The 24,102-nt window shown below is 41.8% G+C and overlaps 5 non-coding genes across 5 annotated transcripts; 3 read left to right on the top strand and 2 right to left on the bottom strand.

Annotated features, from left to right (window-relative positions):
- The first annotated feature begins 410 nt into the window (after positions 1-410).
- trnat-agu (transfer RNA threonine (anticodon AGU)) lies at positions 411-484 on the top strand. Its single transcript has one exon. It is a non-coding gene; the product is annotated as a tRNA-Thr (tRNA).
- Positions 485-2,851: 2,367 nt separating this feature from the next.
- On the bottom strand, positions 2,852-3,067 carry LOC116684945 (small nucleolar RNA U3). The gene has a single exon (XR_004330876.1). It is a non-coding gene; the product is annotated as a small nucleolar RNA U3 (small nucleolar RNA).
- A 4,307-nt stretch (positions 3,068-7,374) lies between these two features.
- Positions 7,375-7,447, bottom strand: trnat-cgu (transfer RNA threonine (anticodon CGU)). Its single transcript has one exon. It is a non-coding gene; the product is annotated as a tRNA-Thr (tRNA).
- Positions 7,448-8,199: 752 nt separating this feature from the next.
- trnay-gua (transfer RNA tyrosine (anticodon GUA)) lies at positions 8,200-8,287 on the top strand. Its single transcript is given in 2 exon segments — positions 8,200-8,236; positions 8,252-8,287. It is a non-coding gene; the product is annotated as a tRNA-Tyr (tRNA).
- Positions 8,288-9,430: 1,143 nt separating this feature from the next.
- Positions 9,431-9,512, top strand: trnal-uag (transfer RNA leucine (anticodon UAG)). The gene has a single exon. It is a non-coding gene; the product is annotated as a tRNA-Leu (tRNA).
- The last annotated feature ends 14,590 nt before the right edge of the window (positions 9,513-24,102 follow it).

The following is a 24,102-nucleotide window of genomic DNA, read 5'->3' as shown; positions in this document are numbered from 1 at the left end:
GACTACCTCCCTAGGGAGGCCCCCACGAGGCATCTTGACCTGGTCACCAATTTCTCATTTTTGTATTGCAGCACACCCAGCTGCTAGAGCTTCTCAACGATCTGGAAGAGTGCTGGGCCCTGAAGCGTCCACCTCAGTCTGGTTCAAATGGTGACTGGTCCACCTGGTGGACTGAGCATCACTGGCTGTAGTTTAATGTTTGTGTTTCTTGTTGTTTAAACAAGTATAATATTACTGAAATGTAATTGGTAATGCGTTATATTACTGTGTTAAAGCAAAAAGGAATACATTACTTTATTTGCGTTACTTTTGTAACACGTTACTCCCAATACTGCCAGTCAGTAAACTGTATGTTTAGCTTATTCTAGGTAAAAGTGAAATTGAGAATTAACATTATACCTACTAATGGAGGTGCTGTGGCTTAGTTGGTTAAAGTGCCTGTCTAGTAAACAGGAGATCGTGGGTTCAAATCCCAGCAGCACCTTGTTGTTGCCGAGATTACCTCAGTTTGCATACCATCATCATGTCCACCCAATCCCCCGGCTACCCATTAAACAGATCACTTTGCATTCAGTTTCGCAATCACCATAAAAATTGGTCAATCACTGAAATTTGAGCTTGTGTTGCTGCAGTCAGAGTATACAGTGCTCATCCTGAATGGGCCAGTATAGTGCATTAGAACTGCTTGTTGAATGGTCTATTAGCTTTGAAACCCCCCTTTCCCCACAGCTTTCAAATGTAAGTTGTGCACTCTTGGGGTCATAGCATGGATCAGGAACCAAAACGGACACATCTGGACTCAATGTGGGCACTGTACGGCAATATTTGACACGTTCAGACCATGAAGACAGTTATCACTTTATTTCCCATCTGGCAGGTATACTTGTGGACTCAGTTGGACATTTTGAAGATAATTGCACAATGTTGACCCAATTGTCAGTCTATTTCCCATCTGGCAGGGACATTTCTGGATTCAGGTGGACATTGTGGACATAAACATTGGTGGATCTTGATTCCCACCATAGGATTTAGCCTGTATTGCACATTGGGGTACAAGGTCAATAAGATGCCATAACATCTTGCGCAATGTATTGCCATTGTCAAGCAAATTGCCACCCTAGTGAATTTCTTCCATGTCTCCATGAATGCCTATATGTTTGGGCCCACAATTACAAGAGCAGCCGAAAACCCTAGTCAACCCAGTCCAAACCATCGCAGTAAGCCTCACTGGGTGTCCAAACTAAAATGATAGGAGGCAAGTTGGTAGACTCCTTACTGATGTTTATATCTGTACTCACAAGGCCCTGTTTTTAAAACACAAGTGTTACATGTGAATAATCAATGTGTGAGTAATCAGGAAGCTCACATAAAAGACAGTTGCAAGGTCTACTAAATGTTTAACTTTACAACCCGAGAGCGGCTGGAACCTTGGTTGCCACCTTCCATCAAAATGTGAATCACAGACCTGGGTAGAGAATCCAGTGTAGAGTGGCGCAGCGGAAGCGTGCTGGGCCCATAACCCAGAAGTCGATGGATCGAAACCATCCTCTGCTAATTGCTATGCTTTGTATCAGCAGAGTGTCTATTTCCTGTCTGTTGATATTTAACAAAGTTTCTGAAATGAAATACTGGAGCATAAAACAGTATACTGTACTACAGTACAAATACTTACTGTAAAACATGTACATTCCAAGTGCTTGTTGTGATAGTCTGAAAGAGAGAGTATACTGCTTAGTATTACACAGGAAGTTTGTGAAAGCTTGTAAAACATCAACCCTGGTGTCTCCAGTCAAGATATCAACATCATTTCTTTCAGAATAAACTGGGTTATTACAATATTTGTGCTGCACAATATATTTTGTGCACACTTGAATGTTAAAAAATGTTAAAAATGGTTGTAGGACCTTAAAGGGAACATGAATCTTCCAGATATGTATTGATATCACAGACAGAGCAGTACGAGCTGAGCCAGTCTCCTCTAAAACACTTCTCATATGTCCTGGGAGTCAAGAAATAAACATTAGAACTTATACAACTATGCATTTATTTTTAGCTTAATTTACCCAACAGAACAGCTTTGGAGTCATTGGAATGAGTTGAATGGTGGTCGTCTCGCTCCCCCCTAGCGCCTGTGAGCTGAACCCCCCCCCCCCCTCCCTTGGAACTTTCAGTCAGCGAGTCGCCGACTCAGTGGAAGTGTAGCGTGATATCAGGTCTTGCTAACAAGGTAGCGATGGATTTCTTTTGGTGTTTTTCACAGTATTGTCATGACAGAGCCGGTAAAAGGGAAACAGAAACTTAACCAGCCTTTAGATCCAAATACAAATAGGGCCAAAAAAATCACTGAATCAATCAGGATTTCCACATCACCTTCAACGCCCCGTATCCACTTGTAGAGTTGCCTAGCTTCAAGTATTTGCTGTATGTACTCAAACCTCGTAACAACATGCCATCCCGTCCACCGGGACCTCAGTGGACCGTTCCACCCCTTTAATACATGTCAATCAAGCAGAGCCTGTAAAGGCCACACAGTCTGATTGGTCAAGTGGAAACACCTGTGGGAGTGGAACATGGATGTGTAGAGATGGGCTTTCAATCAATGCACCTTTTTGACATGTCAAAGTAGGAAAAGCAAAGTAGAAATAAAAATGAATTATGGCTTAACTCGGTTTATATTTTTACACTAGACATAAGGTATTAAAAAGTCAAGAAAGTAGGTGTTAACCCTTTCAAGTAACTTTGTCCACCATGGACCAAACATACTTTGAGACTGACTATAACTTCATTCAATCAGAAAGTTTAGCATGTTTTGTTACCTTCACACATGTTAGTTTTTTACATATCTGCTACTACCACTCTGATCATATTCCCTTCTTCAATACTCAATAAAGAAGCAAAGAACAATCATCAACGACAGAGAGCATATGAAGTGAATCATTACTCTCTATCAACTTCATGCTCAGAAAGGAATATCACGATTCATCATCGTGGTCAGCGAGACCAAACACTTTAGAAACACACTCCTCAAGTTAGAAACTCTAGAAATGATCCCTGAAAGTATAGTCTTGGTTAGACTGGGGGGGGGGGGAACTGCATCTCATTCACTGCAGAGTGATTGTCACTCAGGGTTCAGAGGGACAGAAGCTAATCGTTACGTGCTCCAGATGACTCTGAGGTGAGAAAATCTATTTAGATCTTTAAGAAGACCGATATGTAGATTGAATTAGATTTTCAGTCACTGTTGTCTCAATACTTCAGTGTCAGCCTACTTATTCTCTACAATAAATGCTCCAGTCCTTTCTTTGCATTAATACTGGTTCTTAACATGCTTCCACTGGCTCAGATTATGGAAAACAACAAAATAAATTACCATAGTTATGCGGACGACACACAAATTTACATAACCTTATTGCCAGGGGACTGTAGGCCAATACATAAACTAATTAAGTGCATTGAACAAATTAACGGCTGGATGTGCCAGAACTTTCTGAAATTAAATGAAGGAAAAACTGAGGTGGTTGTTTTTGGAGCAAAAGAGGAACGATTAAAAGTCTGCGCTCAGCTTCAAACAACAATGTTAAAAACAACAGACAAAGCCAGAAATCTTGGTGTAGTCATGGACTCAGACCTGAACTTTAAGAGCCACATTAAGACAATTACAAAGTCAGCCTACCATCATCTTAAGAATATATCAAGGGTTAAAGGACTTATGTGTCAGCAGCATTTGGAAAAACTTGTCCATGCTTTCATCTTCAGCAGACTTGACTACTGTAACGGGGTCTTTACAGGTCTCCCTAAAAAATCAATCAGACAGCTGCAGCTGATTCAGAACGCTGCTGCTCGAGTCCTCACTAAGACCAAGAGACTGGATCACACCACTCCAGTCCTCACTAAGACCAAGAGACTGGATCACACCACTCCAGTTCTGAAGTCTTTACACTGGCTTCCTGTGTCTCAAAGAAGTTTCCATATCAGAAATTTGGGTTAACACTTTCATTGGATTTTGGAGTTTTTGGTTAATTTTATAGCATTTGGAGAAAAAACCTTTGGTAAAAGAATTTTTTTTAAGTGTAAAAAAGAGACAAAAATGTCAACAAATTTGAAAAGTGAAGTGTAAAAAAAAAGAAAAAGCGTTAAAAATGTTGGGAAAAACCCACAAAGATTTAAGAAGGAACATCAGAGGGAGAAGACGGGGACAGATCTGTGGGAGGAGATGGGGACAGATCAGAGGGAGAAGACAGGAACATATCAGAGGGAAAAGACCGGGACAGATCAAAGGGAGAAGACGGGGACTGATCAGAGGGAAAAGACGGGGACATATCAGAGGGAGAAGACAGGGACAGATCAAAGGGAGAAGACGGGGACTGATCAGAGGGAAAAGACAGGGACAGATCAGAGGGAAAAGATGGGGACAGATCAGAAGGAAAAGACGGGGACAGATCCGTGGGAGAAGACAAGGACAGATCAGAGGGAGAAGACAGGGACAGATCAAAGGACCAACACACAGACACTTTGATTCCTAATAATTAAACTGAAATAATAAATCTGTCTTCCAGGAGATGACGGGGACAGATCCGTCTGGAGAAGACGGGGACAGATCAGAGGACCAACCCAACATCATGAAGACAGAGACAGATCCTTTTATTCGTCCTTATTTCTTGTTGGAGAACAGAAGAACTCAGCTTTGTTTTTATTTTTCTGTTTGCGTCCGTTTTCAAACCCGAGCACCTTATTTAAGTTTTGTTTTATTTTGAAAGAGTGTAAAACAATTTCCTAATAAAACAGGTTGAACTATCTGAGGTTTATTCATAAAGTGTCTGTGCGTGTGCGTGTGTGTGTGTGTGTAAAAAAAAACAATGATTCAGTTTGAAATATATTTTCATCCACAAATTAATTTTAGTCTTCAAAGCCTCGTAGTAACTCATAGTATAGTACGTCAAAATATTCATAAAAAGACATAGTATAGTACGTCAAAATATTCATAAAAAGACATAGTATAGTATGTCAAAAAACTCATAAAAAGTCATAGTATAACGTGTCGAAAATTCATAAAAGTCACAGTATAACATGTCAAAAAGTCATATAAGTCATAGTATAGTATGACAAAATATTCATAAAATGTAATAAAAAGTCAGAGTATAGTATGTAAAAAATTCATAAAAAGTTGTTGTATAACATGTCAAAAATTCATAAACGTCATAGTTTAGTATGACAAAAATTCATAATATGTTAGATTAGATTAGATTCAACTTTATTGTCATTACACATGTACAGGTACAAGGCAACGAAATGCAGTTTGGGTCTAACCAGAAGTGCAATAGCAGTAAGTGCAGGATATATACAATGGTTCCATAAGTGCAAGACATGGATATGTAATGAATAAATATAGAAAAGAATACTATTATAAACAGAGTTTTACAGATGGGTTTGTCCTATGAATACAAAATATAGATAACAAGTATTGTGAGCAAGATTTACAGCTAGGAATTTGGTGGATATTACTATAATTCCAAATTTTTACAGATATGTGCAAATATAATATATATAATACATAATATACTAATGGTTTACAGATTTTACAGGTGAGTATGTACTATGAATATATATATACAGGCGGCTATTATTATTATTGACAGAATTTTTACAGATAGCTATAATAAGTTAGGCTAAAATGAGCAGTATAACAATGATTTAAAGGTGGTACAGATAAAGTAAAGTTTGGGCAGAAACTATCCGAGTTAAAGTGCAGTGGAAAGTAATTGCATATTACAGTTAAAGTACGGTAGTGCAGATGTAAATGTAAACAATTGGTACTGTAAATAAACAGTCAGCAGTGCAAATTGAAATGTAAGTAGTGCAAAAAGATGCCGATGTAAACAGTCGTTACTATAGTAACAGTCAGCAGTGCAGGTGAACATTATAATATTGCAGATAACAAAATGGAGGCAGGTGTGAGGAGGGAGAGGAGAGTCTATCAGTATATGAGGGGAGTGGGATCAATGAGGATTAGAGTTCAATAAAGAGACAGCTCTGGGGAAAAAACTGTTCTTTAGTCTGCTGGTCCTGGTCCGGAGGACCCTGAAACGCCTGCCGGAGGGCAGGAGAGAAAACAGTCTGTGGGCTGGGTGAGAGGAGTCCTTCAGGATGCTGCGAGCTCGATGCAGACAGCGTTTCTTCTGGATGTGCTCGATGGCGGGTAGTGGAGTCCCGGTGATGCGCTGGGCGGTTTTCACCACCTGCTGCAGTGCCTTGCGCTCTGCCACAGAACAGCTCCCATACCACACTGTTGCACAGTTGGTCAGGATGCTTTCTATTGCACAGCGATAGAAGTTCACCAGGATAGTCGAGGAAAGGTGATTCTTCCTCAGTGTCCTCAGGAAGAAGAGGCGCTGGTGAGCCTTCTTGACCAGGCAGGAGGTGTTGGTTGACCAGGACATGTCCGCCGAGATGTGGATCCCCAGAAACTTGAAACTGGAGACACGCTCAACCGCCATTCCATCGATGTGGATGGTGTCGTGCGTGCCTCTTGGCTCTTTTCTGAAGTCCACGATGAGCTCCTTGGTTTTGGTGGTGTTGAGGAGCTGGTTATTTTCAGTGCACCATGTGGCCAGGTGCTGGATCTCTTCCCTATAGGCAGTCTCATCGTTGTTGCTGATGAGACCAATCACCGTAGTGTCGTCCGCAAACTTGATGATGGAATTAGATTCGTACACAGGCTTGCAGTCGGAGGTGAAGAGGGAGTAGAGAAACGGGCTCAGCACACAGCCCTGTGGTACACCAGTGTTGAGTGTGATGGACGTGGAGCAGTTGGAGCCTGATCGAACATTCTGGGGTCTGTTGGTGAGAAAGTCCAAAATCCAATTGCACGTGGAGGTGTTGATGCCCAGGTCTCCAAGTTTGGCTATTACTACTGGGTGAATGCGTTCAGAAAATGAAGAACATTGTTCAGAAAGCTTAATGAAGCTTCATTTGACCATAACTATTAACTACCTGAAAGAAATTAAATCTCTGGAAATATTATGACCTAAGCAATTAGACAAAATAGTGCAACGTAATTTTGAACCGCTCCTAGAAAGAAACCATAGGTAGCCATTGAATTCGAAACTTCTGAAGTTATTGTTGATCTCAGAAACAATGATGAACGACACCATCCTATCACAACGCCCATGTTTGTGCCTTTGTTATGCAAATACTCTGGAAGTCTACTTATTAAGAGTATGCATTCCCATTTTTCCCAATTGATTGTAAAAAGCCTTCCTGAGATTGTTGATCTCAGAAATAACCGTAGAATCACAACTTCCATGTATGTGCCTGTGTTCAATCACCTGCCACTGTATTTTCAGCATCAGATGTGTTTTTTTATTTTAAAACACCTGCGCCGTGTGAGGGTTGAACTCACGACCTTCAGATTACGAGACTGACGCGCTGCCTACTGCGCCAATGAGGCTATGAACGCAATTGCAATGGTTGGGAAAGTTTCAGAAATACTAACAATTTGGTCGTCAATCTTAATAAAAACAATGTATGTGGAGACCTATGTATTCACACAAAGCCTAAGATCAACCCTAGATGCTTTGTCATGACCCAGAACGTATTTGTCCACTTTCTCATCTTCTCATCTTTCTCACCAATCAAACTCAAAGCTCCCTTCCATTTTTTGCCAATCCTGAGAGACTTCATATCCATTTCTTGTCAATCAAAAAGGCGCCTCCTCTTGGCAACGCCCATCTCCATTTCCTACCAATCCAAACGCATTTTCTGCTTAAGAGAGACTTTGCATTTATAATTTGGAACTAACGAAGGCAAGGAGGTCTTCTCTGATATTATCTCTGGAAACAATAATAATTCATGTGCTTTGTTTGCTACTGTCGATAGGTTAACAAACCCTCCAGTACCAGTAGCATCTGAACTGTTATCTAACAAGGCCTGCAATGACTTTGCCTCCTTCTTCAAAGACAAAATCCAGAAGATTAGACAAATAGTCAGTGCCTCCATATCCAGTACAGGATATGTGTTGTCACAGTGTTCAAGCAAAACTAGTTCCAATATGAAAGAATTTCATACGATCAACCATAAAAACCTGTGAAGCATGCACGCTACCACTGAGCTACATCCCCTAAAGATTGTCAGATCCAGGGGGGCCCCGTGTTATCACATTCACATTCACACAATGAGAAGTGCCCATGGCTGTGGCAGCTCCCTTCGATAGCTCAGTTGGTAGAGTGGAGGACTGTAGAGGTATAGAACTGAAATCCTTAGGTCGCTGGTTCAAATCCGGCTCGAAGGAGCACCTTTTTTCCAGAGGCTACCTTCAAGGATCAATAAAGTGTTTTTGATTCTGATGTACAGATGGATGGTTGACCTAAAAGCACAATACTTCTTCCCGAGACATAACAAGAAACAAAAAAAAAATAGGTGTGGGAGACAGAGTTAAGCCCTGACAGAATAGAGAACTACAGACAAACCATGTGAAATAGTGCCAAGTGTGACCAGAAGAACTGGAAAAAAACTAGAACTATAAAGTACAAACCTTTCTTCAAGAAATCTTTATCGTGCTCACAAGGGCCCTTATTTATGAAATGTGCATACGACCTAAAACAGGCGTATGGACGGGGGTACGCCGGTTCCTACGCAGAGTACGGCATTTATCAATTTGAACGTGAGCGTGGGCTGCGAAACAAATCTCACGTCTGGTCCCACCTTCATGAGCCGTCTCTCTGCCTGCATATTTGAGTGGGATGCAGGGGACCTCTCTCTGTTACAAGCAACTAGGAGGGGCAAACGGAAGGGACCTCATGGTGGTGCCACTGCTGGACCAGGTGCGCATGGAGCACATCAAGAAGGGCCCTATCAAGAAGGGGGGTGTTGTCCTGACCAAGTATGGCTGTGCCAGAGGGTCCACGTCTCTGGAATTCTTTCATTGCTACCTGACCAGGTTCATTCTGTCTAAGTAGTATGTGTTTCATGATCGTACTTTTGTTTTTGAATGGTAAATGAACAACTGTGCTGGAATTTGTAATCAAAAACATGACCTTTCCCATTTTGACAAACTGTTTTGATCACTTGAGGTATTTCAATGGTCTTTGGTCTTGGACAGTTACCTTCCAATCTAAAACTGTATATCCTATTGTCTCTGGAACAATAGTTGACAGTTGGAGGAGTAATGGCTCTTTACAGTGAATATGCAAAAGAAGATGTTCACAAGTTCAGCCCAGGTAAATGCTCAGCCCATATTCACACGGACCTAAACCTACTGCTGGTTACAATATTCTTAACTCAACAATGCCAGAGAAAAATGACAAAGAGTGACAACATTTTCCAATAGAGTATTGGCTTTTTCCTTGCGAAAGTTTTATTCCAATGTCATTGACAAATATACCGTTAGTTACGGTCCCTGTGTTTCTCACGATGTGGAGAACTGATACTTGTAGGTAGTGTGGCCGAGTGGTCTAAGGCGCTGGATTTAGGCTCCAGTCTCTCTGGAGGCGTGGGTTCAAATCCCACCACTGCCATTTGCTGATGTTACATAGGTGGAGGACAAACCATATGTTGACTTGATTTTGTATCAGTTACATTATACTCTTATGACATAGCTTGGTGAAGTGACTAAAGTCATTAGTGGCAACGTATTAGACTCCTTGCTGAATCTGTTGTTTTTATCTTTACTGGCAATTCCCTGTTTTTAAATGAACACCCAATCTTAAGTGTTCAATGTGAAATACTCATTCATCAACAAAATTGTCGGTAACTATGACAGGGCGCATACGCTACCTATACCATCCAAAGACTGAGACTGCAGGTATATGTTATATGCCCGTATATGTTTAACGTGTTCATATGTTCTGTTAATTTTCACAATGTTTAAAATCTTCAGTTAACCTAGTCATTCTCCATTTCCCCACAGTAATCCCTCAGCTTTCTTGTGCGCACATTTTAACATCTAAAACTACGGTGCCATTCCTCGCCTAAAACAATCTGAGTCATTCCAGTAAGTGAAAAGGAAACTCACATCTACAAAGACAAACTTGATATATGTGACTCCCTGATGGTCTAGTGGCTAGGATTCGGCGCTCTCACCGCCGCGGCCTGGGTTCAATTCCTGGTCAGAGAATCAGGACTTGACAGATACAGATGTAACATTTGAAAGAGAAACTTTTTGGTTAACTTAGATATGTCAAATTCTTCCTCATTAGTTTAACGCTAGAACCCCAACACTTTTAAAGAGTATCATTTCCTTTAAATCAGACCCCCGACAACTGATGTATCCTTTTGTCGTCTTTGATGGGTTATAAATACTTCATCTGCAATGATATCAAAATTCATCTAACAATTATTTTCCTTTTTCAAACAGTAACTAAACCCCTGACCAACATTTTTTGCCTGATAACCAATGTATGTGAGTGTCAAGTAAAGTTATTGTCGGATTCAGGTCCAAATGTGGACATTTTAGTGCAATTCAAAGGTGCATAACAGATTGCTTTCTACTTACCTGGAGCGATGCAGAGCAGGGGGGGGGGGCAACTAGTCAAGGAACAGCAAGAGACTTGGTATTTAAGAATACAAACTGACTACGTGACAGATGTGTAATCTGTCATCTCCTGCCTTCTGAAGCTCTAGCCAGGTGCCATTCCTCTTCACCATCTACACCACAGACTTCAACTACCACACAGAGTCCTGCCATCTTCAGAAGTTTTCTGATGACTCTGCGGACGAGGCTGAGTACAGAGTACCCTGGTGGGGGACTTTGTTACATGGAGTGAGCAGAACCATCTACAGCTCAACGTGACAAAGACCAAGGAGCTGGTGGTGGATCTAAGGAGAGCCAAGGCAGCAGTGAGCCCTGTTTCCATCCTGGGGGTCAGTGTGGACATTGTGGAGGACTACAAATACCTGGGAGTGCACTTAGACAATAAACTGGACTGGGCCAAGAACACTCAAGCCCTCTACAGGAAGGGCCAAAGCCGTCTCTACTTTCTGAGGAGGCTGAGGTCCTTCAACATCTGCAGGACGATGCTGAGGATGTTTTATGAGTCTGTGGTGGCCAGTGCTATCCTCTTTGCTGTTGCATGCTGGGGCAGCAGGCTGAGGGTAGCGGACGTCAACAGACTCAACAAACTGATCCGCAAGGCCAGTGACGTCGTGGGGGTGGATCTGGACTCTCTGTCGGTGGTGTCAGAGAGGAGGACGCTGTCCAAACTACATGCCATCTTGGACAATGTCTTGCACCCACTCCATGGCTTGCTGCTAAATCACAGGAGCACTTTCAGTGATAGACTCATTCTCCCAAAATGCACCACAGAGCGCCACAGGAAGTTGTTCCTGCCTGTGGCCATCAAACTTTATAACTCCTCGCTCTAAGACACTCAGAGAGGTTAAAACTGGACAATATTATCTGTATTATCTGTTTTGTGCAATAACACTGGCCTGACATGTGTGCAATACTCAACTGCTACAATTATTATTATTATTATTATTATTATTTTACTTTTTACCATTGCAATTCCTAAATTATGTTAATTATGCAAATAATGTATAGTAACATTCTTTTAACTATGTAAATACCGTACATGTCCACACTCCTTATATTTCTTTGTTTGTATTTCTACTCTGATATTTATACTATATACTATGATATTTATAATATTTGTGCAACTGCAACACAGAGTTTCCCTTCGGGGATCAATAAAGTATTTCTGATTCTGATTCTGAAGGCAATTAAAACTGTTAACATATGGTCTTCATTATCTTTGTAACGGCCTTTAAGCTTCCCCTGGCAAAATTGTATTGTATTATGTTCATTATGTTTGTATTAAATACTTTTATATGTCATTAGTGTTCTGTTTTCTATTTTTGCAATAAAGATGACATGAAGAAAAAGAAAAAACCCACTGCTGAACAGCTTTGTTTTCATAAATCACATGTGTGAGCCTGCTGGCTCTGGGAGGCGGGGCTTAGGCTCCCATTGGATGTTCCTATCACGGTATGAACCCTTGGAAAGGGAACGTGATTGGCTACAACTGGCATGATTGGCGTGTTGATAGCCAATGAGAGCTGTTTCTAAGATGGCCGCTCAGGGAGATGACGCAGCGTATTGGCGCTCCACAGTGGGAGCGCTTGCTGGACGTCGGGGGCTGCCCCGGGGTGAAAACTAAACCGGAAAAGGCGGGGATAGTTTGATTGTGTAGGCAGCAACATGAGGAAAACAAACATACCCAGCAACACGGTGCAGGGCGAGGAGACGGAACGAGGTTGGCACGTGAAGTTAGCAGCTAGTTAGCACGGACTCTACAGGACAATACTCCCAACCTGGATGAATTCTTTACATCTGGGGACACTTCCGGACTACAGGAATATTAACAAGCCAGGAAAGGACGGGGGTGAAGGTTTAGGAGCGCCTACAGGTAGGGAAGCGGCATCATTTTCTCCTTTTCTTCTTCTTTTCTTCAGTATTATGAGCACTAAGATGATGAATACTGTTCCAGTAAAATGAATGGTTGAACTGCAGAGAATGGACCAATCAGACTGGAGAGGCTGTTCCGTTTCATAATGATAGCCACTGGCCCAGCAGCACGAGGCTTTGAACGCACCTTTGTTCCTTTGATGTTGATCCGGTGTTCCGGTTTAACGAGAGTCCATGGGCGTTTCTCAATATGTGTTCTTCTATGGACTTGTGTCCTTGTGTTCTTGTGAAACGTCATGTTTGGTGGCCAAAGTACTGACCATAGACCGTTAAAATAAGTGGACAGAGCATCCGGTTTCGAAAAGTGCAACCACTGCGGAAGTAACTTAAACCTGCATTCTATCTGAATTCCTGCAGAGGGCGACACGCGTGGTTGCAAAAGAGGTTGGTTTCAATAGAAGTCTATGGAGAAATGAGCCACTTCTCACTTGATTTATTACCTCAGTAAACATCTTCATAATTAGTTTATGGTCTCAATCGCTAGTTCTAAGTATTCTGCAATACAGAATGATGTTCATTTTTGAAATTACGGTCTCGTTGATTTTAAAATCGGCGATAAAGCCGGGGGTGTTTTAGGGCGTGGCTACGATGTGATTGACATTTCTCGGCCTGTCAATCATGACAGAGTGTTAGCAAAGCTTGTCCACGGCACGTGAACTTCATTTTGAGGGTTGACTACGTTTCATCGCTGTGACTGTGACACTTTGGTTGGATAATAATGTGTTGTTCAGCGGTCGGTTGCACGGCAAGACACTCAAAGGAATCGGCAGTTCAGTTTTTCCGGTAAGTAAAATTATATTTTGTTTTAATACAGTTTTTCGTTAGCCAACGTTAGCATCTCAATTAATATCAGTTAGCTAGCTTCTAGATTGCACCTTGCTAAGCAAGCTAGCGGGTTAACTAATAAGGCCATGCAGACTGTATAAACGCATGCAGTCTATGTATAAACGTATTAAAATATATTTAATGTTACAGTCGAATACAGTAGGTATGCACCGATCTCGCCAACGATCTCGCCTGTGATCTGTTGATCTGTAATAGGTGGTATGAGTGCTATTCGATGCGCAAGTAATGGTAATGTTAGCTTAAAATCAAAGCCTGATGTAGCTAGCGTTATATTGCAAATTCATAAACCCTATTAGCACGGGGTAAGATCATCGTGGAACAGCGTGTGATTCAGACATAACCCCTCACATCTGAGTTTCGTGTGGCGGATTTGTACGTCAAACGTAGACCTGCTTTTGAGTCAAATATATGTATCCCGAAAGTTTGGGCAACGTTACCCGGAGGCGGGCGAAAGACGGCCATGGCGAGGCCTGCGCACCCCACCCCAGTCGGGGCTGCGGATCTTTCTGGGCGAGAGGTTACAGGCACCCTGTCACCCTCGCCGTGGCAGCACCCACCCAGCGTCACCATCACCACACGGACTAAGCTGCGGGAGGGAGCGCGTTGACTTGGAGACGGAGGTCTCCGGGCGGGGGAGTGGGTCAGATTGTTAGCGATAAAATGGCGCACATGAAACAATTAGACATTATTGTAAAGTTACGTTGGGGTATGACATTATATTAATCTATTAAATATACAGTTCAATCATTTTCATTACAGATGCATGCAGCAGATGTGGTGCCTTGTTAGTGTAAATTGATAGTATATACACCTTTGGGATGTGAGTTCTAAATGCACAACATGAATTTATTTCCAAACAGACTTCCTGTTGATGAGGCCAGGCTGAAGCAATGGTTGGTGAACATGAGGAGAGAGAGACCAGCAAATGGAACCACAAAAAGTCACGTCTGCAGTTCACACTTTGAGGAAGATCAGTTTTTAAGAGACAAGCAGGTATTATTAATTTAAATAAATAATTTAGTGTGTGTCTCATAAATTAGCTCATATATTAATATAATTAATTGTGATCTACCGTGCCTTAACTACATGTTTGTCTTTTACTGGAACTACAAAGGTATCCACACTGAAAACTGAATGAGCAGAGCCTCCAGAAGGAAGACCTGGTGTATAGAGCCTCCAGAAGGAAGACCTGGTGTATAGAGCCTCCAGAAGGAAGACCTGGTGTATAGAGCCTCCAGAAGGAAGACCTGGTGTATAGAGCCCCCAGAAGGAAGACCTGGTGTATAGAGCCTTCAGAAGGAAGACCTGGTGTATAGAGCCCCCAGAAGGAAGACCTGGTGTATAGAGCCTCCAGAAGGAAGACCTGGTGTATAGAGCCTCCAGAAGGAAGACCTGGTGTATAGAGCCCCCAGAAGGAAGACCTGGTGTATAGAGCCTCCAGAAGGAAGACCTGGTGTATAGAGCCTCCAGAAGGAAGACCTGGTGTATAGAGTCTCCAGAAGGAAGACCTGGTGTATAGAGTCTCCAGAAGGAAGACCTGGTGTATAGAGCCTCCAGAAGGAAGACCTGTTGTGTAGAGCGGCGTATTTGGTGCCATTTCATCTGGATGTGGAAACCAGAGCGTTGACCACATCCAAAGTTCTCAAATGTGTTCTGATTGTAAAAATGCCAGAAAATCATTTTTGGTTCAGCTTCTTCTGCTGGAAGGATGGACCAACTTTTGGCACTTGGTAGTTAGAGGTTCAATTTCTTGTGGTTGACTTAGTTTCTGCTGTAGTTTGATAGGTGATAGTAACATTAAGTAGTTTTGTGGATTAAAACTTTTATAAATATTAAACTGGAATAAAATAATATACTCTAGCAGTCACCACTTTCACAGGTGAAAGTATGTTTGGTAATTTCACATAAAGGGTCTTGTATATTTTATGTATTTATGTACTGTTAGAATTAAATATTGACATTGCATGTCCTTGTATGGTTTTTAGTTTTCATACTTTAAAAATGTCAGTAACTAATGATTAAATCAAATGTACCTGATACATTTGATTTAATCATTAGTTACTGACATTTAATAAGTTGTTTAATTCTCCTTTGCAATTTGTGATCATACGCTAGGATTTTACAATAGCCCTGCACAGATTAAACAGCACCTAGTGCATTTTCAATTATCTACTAAAAATGTTCAAAATACACAAGAAAAGCAAGTATGGTAACATTTATGTGTATTAAAGCCAAAATAGAAAGACACTTTTAATCAATTACAAATTCTATAAAATTACCAATGTCTTCTTGTATGACTACAATGCTGGATGTTCCTATAGTTACTTCAGAAAAACAACAAATGTAGCTTTAGAAGGACCTTTATTTCACATTGAAATGGGCATCAACTTAAAAAAAAATACATTAACCAAACACTAAAGATTTTTAAAAATATATGAATTAAATAATGTAGTTCACCTTTTACAAGAGTAAATTCCATACATAAAACACTGCTGTGGGTTAAGGTAAAGGCAAACTTAACTGTCACAAGACATGTCTGCATAATAAAGAGGTCGTTGAATCTCTGTCACACTGTTAATTACAGTAGAAATGGTTGACATTACAAATCACAATATAAAAATACAGCTTAACATTTAACTCTTACAGCACTTGTGCTATCATGCCTGGATACTGCAGGTGGAGGTGCTGCAGGTCCTCCTCCATCCCTGCGACGAGGTTGACGCCCTTGACATGTCTCAGGTCATTCCCGCCACAGTGAATAAGGAGGACGTCCGGGACAGCTCTTCCTTGTAGGGACTGGTAAAAGAAAGGGAGAAGTCTCTTCCACCGCAGACCAGCCAAGCAAATATTTTAAGCTATAGAGAAAAAGGATAAATGAACAGCACTCTTAATTACACACTATTTGAAAATGCATTATTACCTAGGCTTAGTTGTAAAAAAGTCTGATTAAAGTTTAATGTTATACAATATATAGCAAAAGAAAATTAACTAATACTATTGCTTATTTCTGGGGCATTGGGGGGGTGAACATGCCATCGTGGCTCTCAGCACTCTTATTTCTAAAGGAATGAAAGAATCATCAATTTCCATTTGAGCCCCTCAAAGTTAAATATCTATATACACTAGCATGTAACTACTTCATTAATTATCCAGGAGAATACACATGAATCAACAACAGTCCATTGTTCTTTAGTGTAACAGTAACTTAGTTAAAGGAGCTTATTTCTGCTAACATTAGCTCTTAACAGCATGTCAAGGTTAAATGCCCCAACTATAGACTGACAGGGCAAACAGTAGCACATTATCGGTGCATTATGGTTATTACAGTTAGCCAAATGTTATAAGAAACTTGGTTATACATGTGCTAATAGCGTTACATAATGATAAGCATTGACAATCGCCGTTTAGCATTTCGCTGACACTACGTTTAAATTACAAGAAGTAAACTTCGATTAAAAAAATTAACGTTAGCATGTTTTACCATAGCTAGTTAAGCGGCAAGCTAAAGTTACAGACAATTTACATGGTAACTTCAGATACGTTTACTTTGCAATGTGACTCTTATATGTTATATGACCATAGACTATATGGGACAAAGATATACTTAAAACCTAGTGAAGCTAAATCTTACCTTGAATTATTCAGCTGCAGTTGCAACCACATTAGCAGTGAAAGTGGTTAGCTAAGGTAAGGGTAGAACAGCGTTGCTAACTCTCAGCTAACGTCAGTCAGATCCCGCCCATAGACTGTATATCCCGCCCACCGGTCGGTGGCTCCTCTCTCACTCCGCCCTCTGCTCTAAAATCGTCACATCCGCAACCAAGATGGCTGCGCCCATAAACGCAAACTCGACGACTCATTTCTGATCTCCACAAACCAATGGGTGACGTCACACATGCTCTGTCCATTCATATTAACGGTCTATGGTACTGACCCAATACACAAGTTAGCATTTCGCCAAGAACAGTTAAAATCCCCGGATGTGATCTCGACACGCCCATTTTACCGAGGATACATCGGATGGTAACTTGTGTGAACTTGGCCGGGCAGGTATCCCAGCATTCAATTCGGGTGTAAAGTGCTTATGTTTTCCGGTACACATATTTTCACAATTTACGTCTATTATTCAATCAATAAATTCATTTTTAAGATGTTTTAAGGCGAGAAATCAGCGGTGTAGATTTTGAATATAGGCAGTTCAACGAAAATTGATGGTGAATTAAAAAAGCCTTCGGAGTTTGAAAGCTCCGCAAACCCCGGCGGGTGAGCTTGCTACGCCAGCCGGGAATGACTCTCGCGAGCCGGTTTTGTCAGTCAGCTCACAGCCCCTCTGGCCCCACGTCTAGACAGACCACTCTGGCCCCACGTCTAGACAGACCACTCTGGCCCCACGTCTAGACAGACCACTCTGGTCCCACATTTAGACAGACCACTGCAGCAAAGCCAGGTCCACAATTGTAAGATATTTTAAACAATTTCTTCCGCTGTCATATATATATCTGTCCTCTTCATCCTGGCTCTCCTCCCTCTCAGGCTCCTCTTCTGCCTCTCGGTAACGTATACAGACGGCAGTGCCTAACTTTACCCAGTCCATCTATAATTTTAATACCTATTTTAACGTTTCTTTTCTGCTTTCAATTAAAATTGAATCCCGAACAAGGTTACAAGGACTTTTTCCCCGCCGTTGTCGGTATTTATATAGTTATTGGCCCGTGATACTTAATAGCACTTTAAATGAAAACCTGGAAGACTAAACAACAAAATAACAAGGCGGTGTGAAGGGTGACCGTCCTGTGAATACACACATCAAAGCTAACCATAAAGTGGCAAGCGCCCTCTTTGCTGGGGGTGTTGCGCAATAACAGGAAGAACGCTTCGTCTCAAAACTGTCAACAGCGTTTTGTTTGCTTCTGAACTTCAGAGTTCAGTCTCCCAGGTACAGCTAGCAAGTACGGTCTCCCCAAGAACACAAGTCCGTTCTTTGCTTACTTGGTATTGAGAAACGCCCAACAATGGCGGTTTGTTTTCTCACTCTCTGATGCCGTGATTCTGCTTTCCAGGTTGGTACTCGGTAAAAATGACAACAGACGGTTTCCTTCTGCCGTGTGTGTGGTGGACTGAAGCTGTGGGGGGTTAGTTATGGAGTTTATGATGTGTAAAGGCGAGCTAAAGAGCCGCGTTTGTAACCGCGGGAAACGGGTTTTGTAAACAATAGAGCTCGCGGCTAGCTAACAGGTGTGTATCGGGGTGGGACCATAGACAGTTAAAGAAATGGACCAACAGGTCCCGTTGTTTCCATGGAGACCAGTGAAGTCTATTAGAAGCTCTTTCCCGGTGATGCTGAGCGTTACTGCGCAGCCTCCAACTGAGCTTGAAGACGTAGATGTGACGTGAGCAACCTGTCTGAAAGCTGTAAGTCTTCTGGTAGCTGTGCAAGAGAAATCTCAATCATTCCCAATCAGCAGAGACGGAGAGGTAGGTATATGTTAGTACAGTGGTTCTCAACCGGTGGGGCGCGCCCCCCCGGGGGGGCGCGGACTCTCTCCCAGGGGGCCCGAGTAGACTACAGGATGGGAGGGGGAAAAAACTGTGCTCAACCACGGGAGCTGCCGTGAGCCCCTCTTATGAAGATAAATTTGGTGCAAAAGTGAGAGCGCGTAGATGCGATGTGAGCACTTGTAAAATATGACTTGAGAGCTTGTGAAAAAAATCTGTACCCGTGTTTTTTTTCACTTGAGTCACTTTTCCATTACAACCACAACTCAGTGATTACGACCTCTGGAATCTGTCGCTGCAGTGTGCTCTCTCCATCACACAGCGGCGAGTCTGCGCTCTCCAGTTTTGCAACACTTCTTGCGATACATTTGGTGCAAAACTAATTTGTACCTGTGGACTTAGTCTGTGGAGCTCTGAGCCAACAGGACGGCCGGAGACAGCAGGGTTTCTATCGACTGATGAGGGACAACTCTGTCCGGCTTATTTATGTAGCATGAAAGCTAGCGTTAGCTAACTAGCAGCCAGCACGCTTCTAAATACAATACCTTTTAATTATCTCAACACTTATAACAGTCCAGCTGAAACACTGGCGGTGAGCTCCAGGTCCTGCAGCCGAAGACGGACCGCCGTCAGTGGGGCTCGGCCAACATGGAAACACCGCTAGAAAGCTCCGCTGCCGACCTCGACCTGATCTGATCTCCAGCGGGACACGGAGAGCTCCAGACCCGGTAGCAGCGGCACAGCCTCCCTGGAGCCCACCGCCAGTGTTGGTGGAATTGCATTTAGCGAACTAACCCCGCTTATAAATAAATACATTTCAGTTATCCCACAAAGCCTCACTTTTAATATCGGGGTAATTTTGTGGCTCAGTTTTTCAACCTATCCGCGAGCTACCAGCTGCGCATCGGAGTGTGAATGTGTGTAAATGGTTATCTGATGAGCAGGTGGCACCTTACGGCAGCCCCGGTCACAGTGTATTTTGTGTGTGAATGGTGAATGTTTCCTGTAGATGTAAAAGCGCTTTGAGCAGTTGACTGGAAAAGCGCTATAAAAATACAGCACATTTACATTTACATTTAACACTTTTAACAGTCAAACTGAAACACTGCTGGTGAGCTCCAGGTCCTGCAGCCGCGGACGGACCGCCATCAGTGTGTATAACGCCTGACTTTTAAATTAAATTGTATTTATTTGTAAGTGTGCTTGTTGGTTAGTCGGCTAACGCTAGCTTGCTATTCAACCAACACTGGCGGTGGGCTCCGGGGGGGGGGGGGGCTGTTCCGCTGCACCGGGTCTGAAGCTCTCCGTGTCCCGCTGGAGATCAGATCACGTCGAGCTCGGCAGCGGAGCTTTCTAGCGGTGTTTCCACGTTGGCCGAGCCCCACTGACGGTGGTCCGTCTTCGGCTGCAGGACCTGGAGCTCACCGCCAGTGTTTCAGTCGGACTGTTATAAGTGTTGAGATGATTAAAAGGTATTTACAGTATTTTAAAAAAGCGGGCTGGATGCAAGTTAGCCAACGCTAGCTAGCTAACGTCCTGTTGGCTCAGAGCTCCACAGGTACCAATTAGTTTTGCACCAAATGTATCGCAAATGTATTGCAAGTGTTGCAAAACTGGAGAGCGCAGACTCGCCGTTGTGTGATGGAGAGAGCACACTGCAGCGACAGATTCCAGAGGTTGTAATCACTGAGTTGTGGTTGTACTGGAAAAGTGACTCAAGTGAAAAAAAACACGGGTACAGATTTTTTTCACAAGCTCTCAAGTCATATTTTACAAGTGCTCACATCGCATCTACGCGCATATTTGTGTGAGGCAGGATTCTCAAAAATGACTGCACTCAAAACTAAATACCGTAATCGTGCACAAATCGAGGATGATTTGAGGCTATGTTTATCAAACATTGAGCCAAGAATTGAGGATCTTTGCAAGGCAAATCAGGCTCAGGTCTCACATTAATATCACCAACCTGCAAGCTTCTTTAAAAAATGCAGATGATGCTACTATTAGACCTAGTGATAATAACAATAATAAAGCATAAATTAATATCAGAGGTCTGGTGCCAATTCCCAATTATAGCAATAGCCTAGTAATGATAATAGGCCTACTGATGATGATGATGATGATGATGATGATGATGATAATGATGATAATAATAATAATAACAATAATAACAACAATAAAGCATGTAACCTCATATAAATATATAGCAATAGCCTATTAATGATAATAGGCCTACTGATGATGATGATGATGATGATGATGATGATAATAATAATAACAATAATAACAACAATAAAGCATGTAACCTCATATAAATATATAGCAATTGCCTAGTAATGATAATAGGCCTACTGATGATGATGATGATGATGATGATAATAACAATAATAACAACAATAAAGCATGTAACCTCATATAAATAAATATATAGCAATAGCCTAGTAATAATAGGCCTACTGATGATGATAATGATGATGATGATGTTGATGATGATGATGATGATAATAATAATAACAATAATAACAACAATAAAGCATGTAACCTCATATAAATATATAGCAATAGCCTAGTAATGATGATAGGCCTAATACTACTCATAATAATACTAATAATAATACTACTAATAATACTAATAATATCTGCAAGCTCACATTAGAAGTCTGGTACTACTGCCAATTATAAAAAAAGCCTATGATAATAGGCATACCTACTGCTACTGATGATGATAATAATATTAATAATAATAATGTGGGTAATAGCCTGCCTATCTGTCTGTTTGTCGGTCGGTCGGTCGGTCGGGGTGTGTGGGGCGTAGAGCACTAGGGCCCCAACTGCAATGAACCAGCTTTGGGGGGGCCCAGCTTGCAAAAGGTTGAGAACCCCTGTGTTAGTAGATAACATAGGTACAGGCTAATTACTGCTTACTAACATGCTAGTTAACATTAACATAGGCACAGGCTATTTACTGCTAACTAACATGCTAGTTAACATTAACATAGACACAGGCTAATTACTGCTAACTAACATGCTAGTTAACATTAACATAGACACAAGCTAATTACTGCTAACTAACAGGCTAGTTAACATTAACATAGGCTCAGGCTAATTACTGCTAACTAACAGGCTAGTTAACATTAACATAGACACAGGCTAATTACTGCTAACTAACATGCTAGTTACTGTTAACATAGGCACAGGCTAATAACTGCTAACTAACATGCTAGTTAACATTGACATAGACACAGGCTTATTACTGCTAACTAACATGCTAGTTAACATAGGGTTGTGTGTGTGATTCTGGGTGCTGGTGCTTCCATTCCCTGGTAATGAGTTATTTTGTTGTTTTTAACGTATCCTGACAGGATTGTTAATGTTAAAATGTTGTTTAACTCTTAAAGGGGAGTTCCTCCTAAAAGTTCAGAGTACTAGAAAAGGAATATATTATAAGTTGAACTATTGTCCCCAGGTGTATGATGGTTCATGTTTTGACTCTGAAGTCGTTTGAATATTTATTTCCAGCCAAAGAGGGTTTATGATTTCCATGATGACATTAGTAGTAGTAGTAGAGTTTTGGAGGTAGAAAGAAGAGAGATATATTATTATTGAAACGGTACAGTAAGGGTGATATTTATTTTGGTAAGGACGAGACTTTTTCTGGGAATTTGAGTGAGGAAGATTTTGCCCACTGAAGAATGGGGAGTAAAGAAAATGGTGTTCCGGTTCTTAAATTAAAGTGAAACATGTTTCCACGAGGGGAATGCTGTTGTTGAGGACTGTTTTATGCTTTTGTGTTTGCGTGAATTTGTAATAAACAGAGATTTGGAGACGAGGACGGCGGTTCGTTGTCTCACTCACTGACTCCGTGATTCTGCTTTCCAGGGTTTCTCCTATGAGAGTTAAGAAGTGAACCCCAATCAAGAAAAATCATTTGTTACCCCGGTTAGTCGATTTGAAACCACCGCCTTGGGGCAGACGTCAAGCTGGCGACCGGAGCAGGAAAGGAGGAATTAGAGGAGCTTGCAGCAATGAAGGAGGAAGAGGAGGAGCAGCCTGCAGCAGCAGTGAAGGAGGAGGAGGATTATGTGGTGGAGAAGGTTTTGGACCGCAGAGTGGTGAAGGGAAGAGTAGAGTTTCTGCTGAAATGGAAGGGGTTCTCAGAGTAAGTATGAGTCTAGAATATTAATGCTTGGTGTTCTTGGTCCTGAGATACATAAAATATTTACATAATGCAAATAAGTGTCAGCATGGTATCATGCCCTCAAAGTTGAAGGTTTGGTGTTTTGACACTATGTTGCAGACCACAAATAACCTTACAAGATGGAAATAGAAAAATAGATAACCTTAGAAATAGAAAAATGAATAATAGGAATGATATTCAGCGTGAGAATGGATTGTCTAAAAAACAAAGTGAGGAGATGTTCTTCTTTCCAGTGAGGTATAACACATGGACCACCAAGACAACCTGGACCTCGACCTTATTACCGAGTACATGCAGAGACACGAGGAGACGAGAGAGAAGAAGAAGGGCAAGAGGAAAGGTGTCAGGGAGGAGGAGGTGAGTGAAGGGAGAGGTAGGGCTGCACAATAATCAAATTTTAATCGCAATCACGAGTTTGGCTTCCACGAAGCGTTTTTTTTTTTTTAAAGCGTCATTTCATAGAACACTCCGGGATTTTTTTTGCAAAGCCCATCTACCGCTACTACATGATCAGTTGTTCCCTGCACTGTGCAGCGTAGTTTCTAGATGTAGACAGTCACAGAAGACAGAGTAACGGGAGGAAAACTCAACAGATAGCAGTCGGTTATACGTCGGTCTCGAGGTTTACCAGTTTACCAGTAAACGCAACATTTTGTCCCGTCTGTGTTGTTTTTCAGACAACAGCAGTAACCGGTGCTAGTTAGCGTCTGTTAGCTGTTAGCTCCTCTTGGACGCACCGATGCTAATGTCCTCGCATCCGCTGCAATGCTGTTTATATGGATATGGTTTAATTTTGCGTTACATGACCCATTTCTTCTGTAAAGCCGTGCCTGTGTTGGATCTCTCTTCTACTCTCTCTCTCCTCTTACTCCGCCCCCGGCCACACAGCGGCCGCCGGTCCCAACTTCTGACATTTGTCTACGGTTTTAATTGTTAGTAATAATGTTATTAATTTGTGATCCAATATTTTTTATGTAATTAAGAAACAAAAAGTGCCAACCAATCCCCTAAGTCAGAGAGGCTGATGACCCCTACAGATACTAGATCAAGGTCAACTGGGAGTCAAACACTCCCACAAAGACAAGTTTCCAGCACTACCAAT

This window comes from Etheostoma spectabile, unplaced genomic scaffold (genome assembly GCF_008692095.1).
Source record: "Etheostoma spectabile isolate EspeVRDwgs_2016 unplaced genomic scaffold, UIUC_Espe_1.0 scaffold00569424, whole genome shotgun sequence".
Classification (NCBI taxonomy): Eukaryota; Metazoa; Chordata; class Actinopteri; order Perciformes; family Percidae; genus Etheostoma; species Etheostoma spectabile.
The sequence above is the reverse complement of the archived record's forward strand: the minus strand, read 5'-3'. Positions and strand labels throughout refer to the sequence as shown.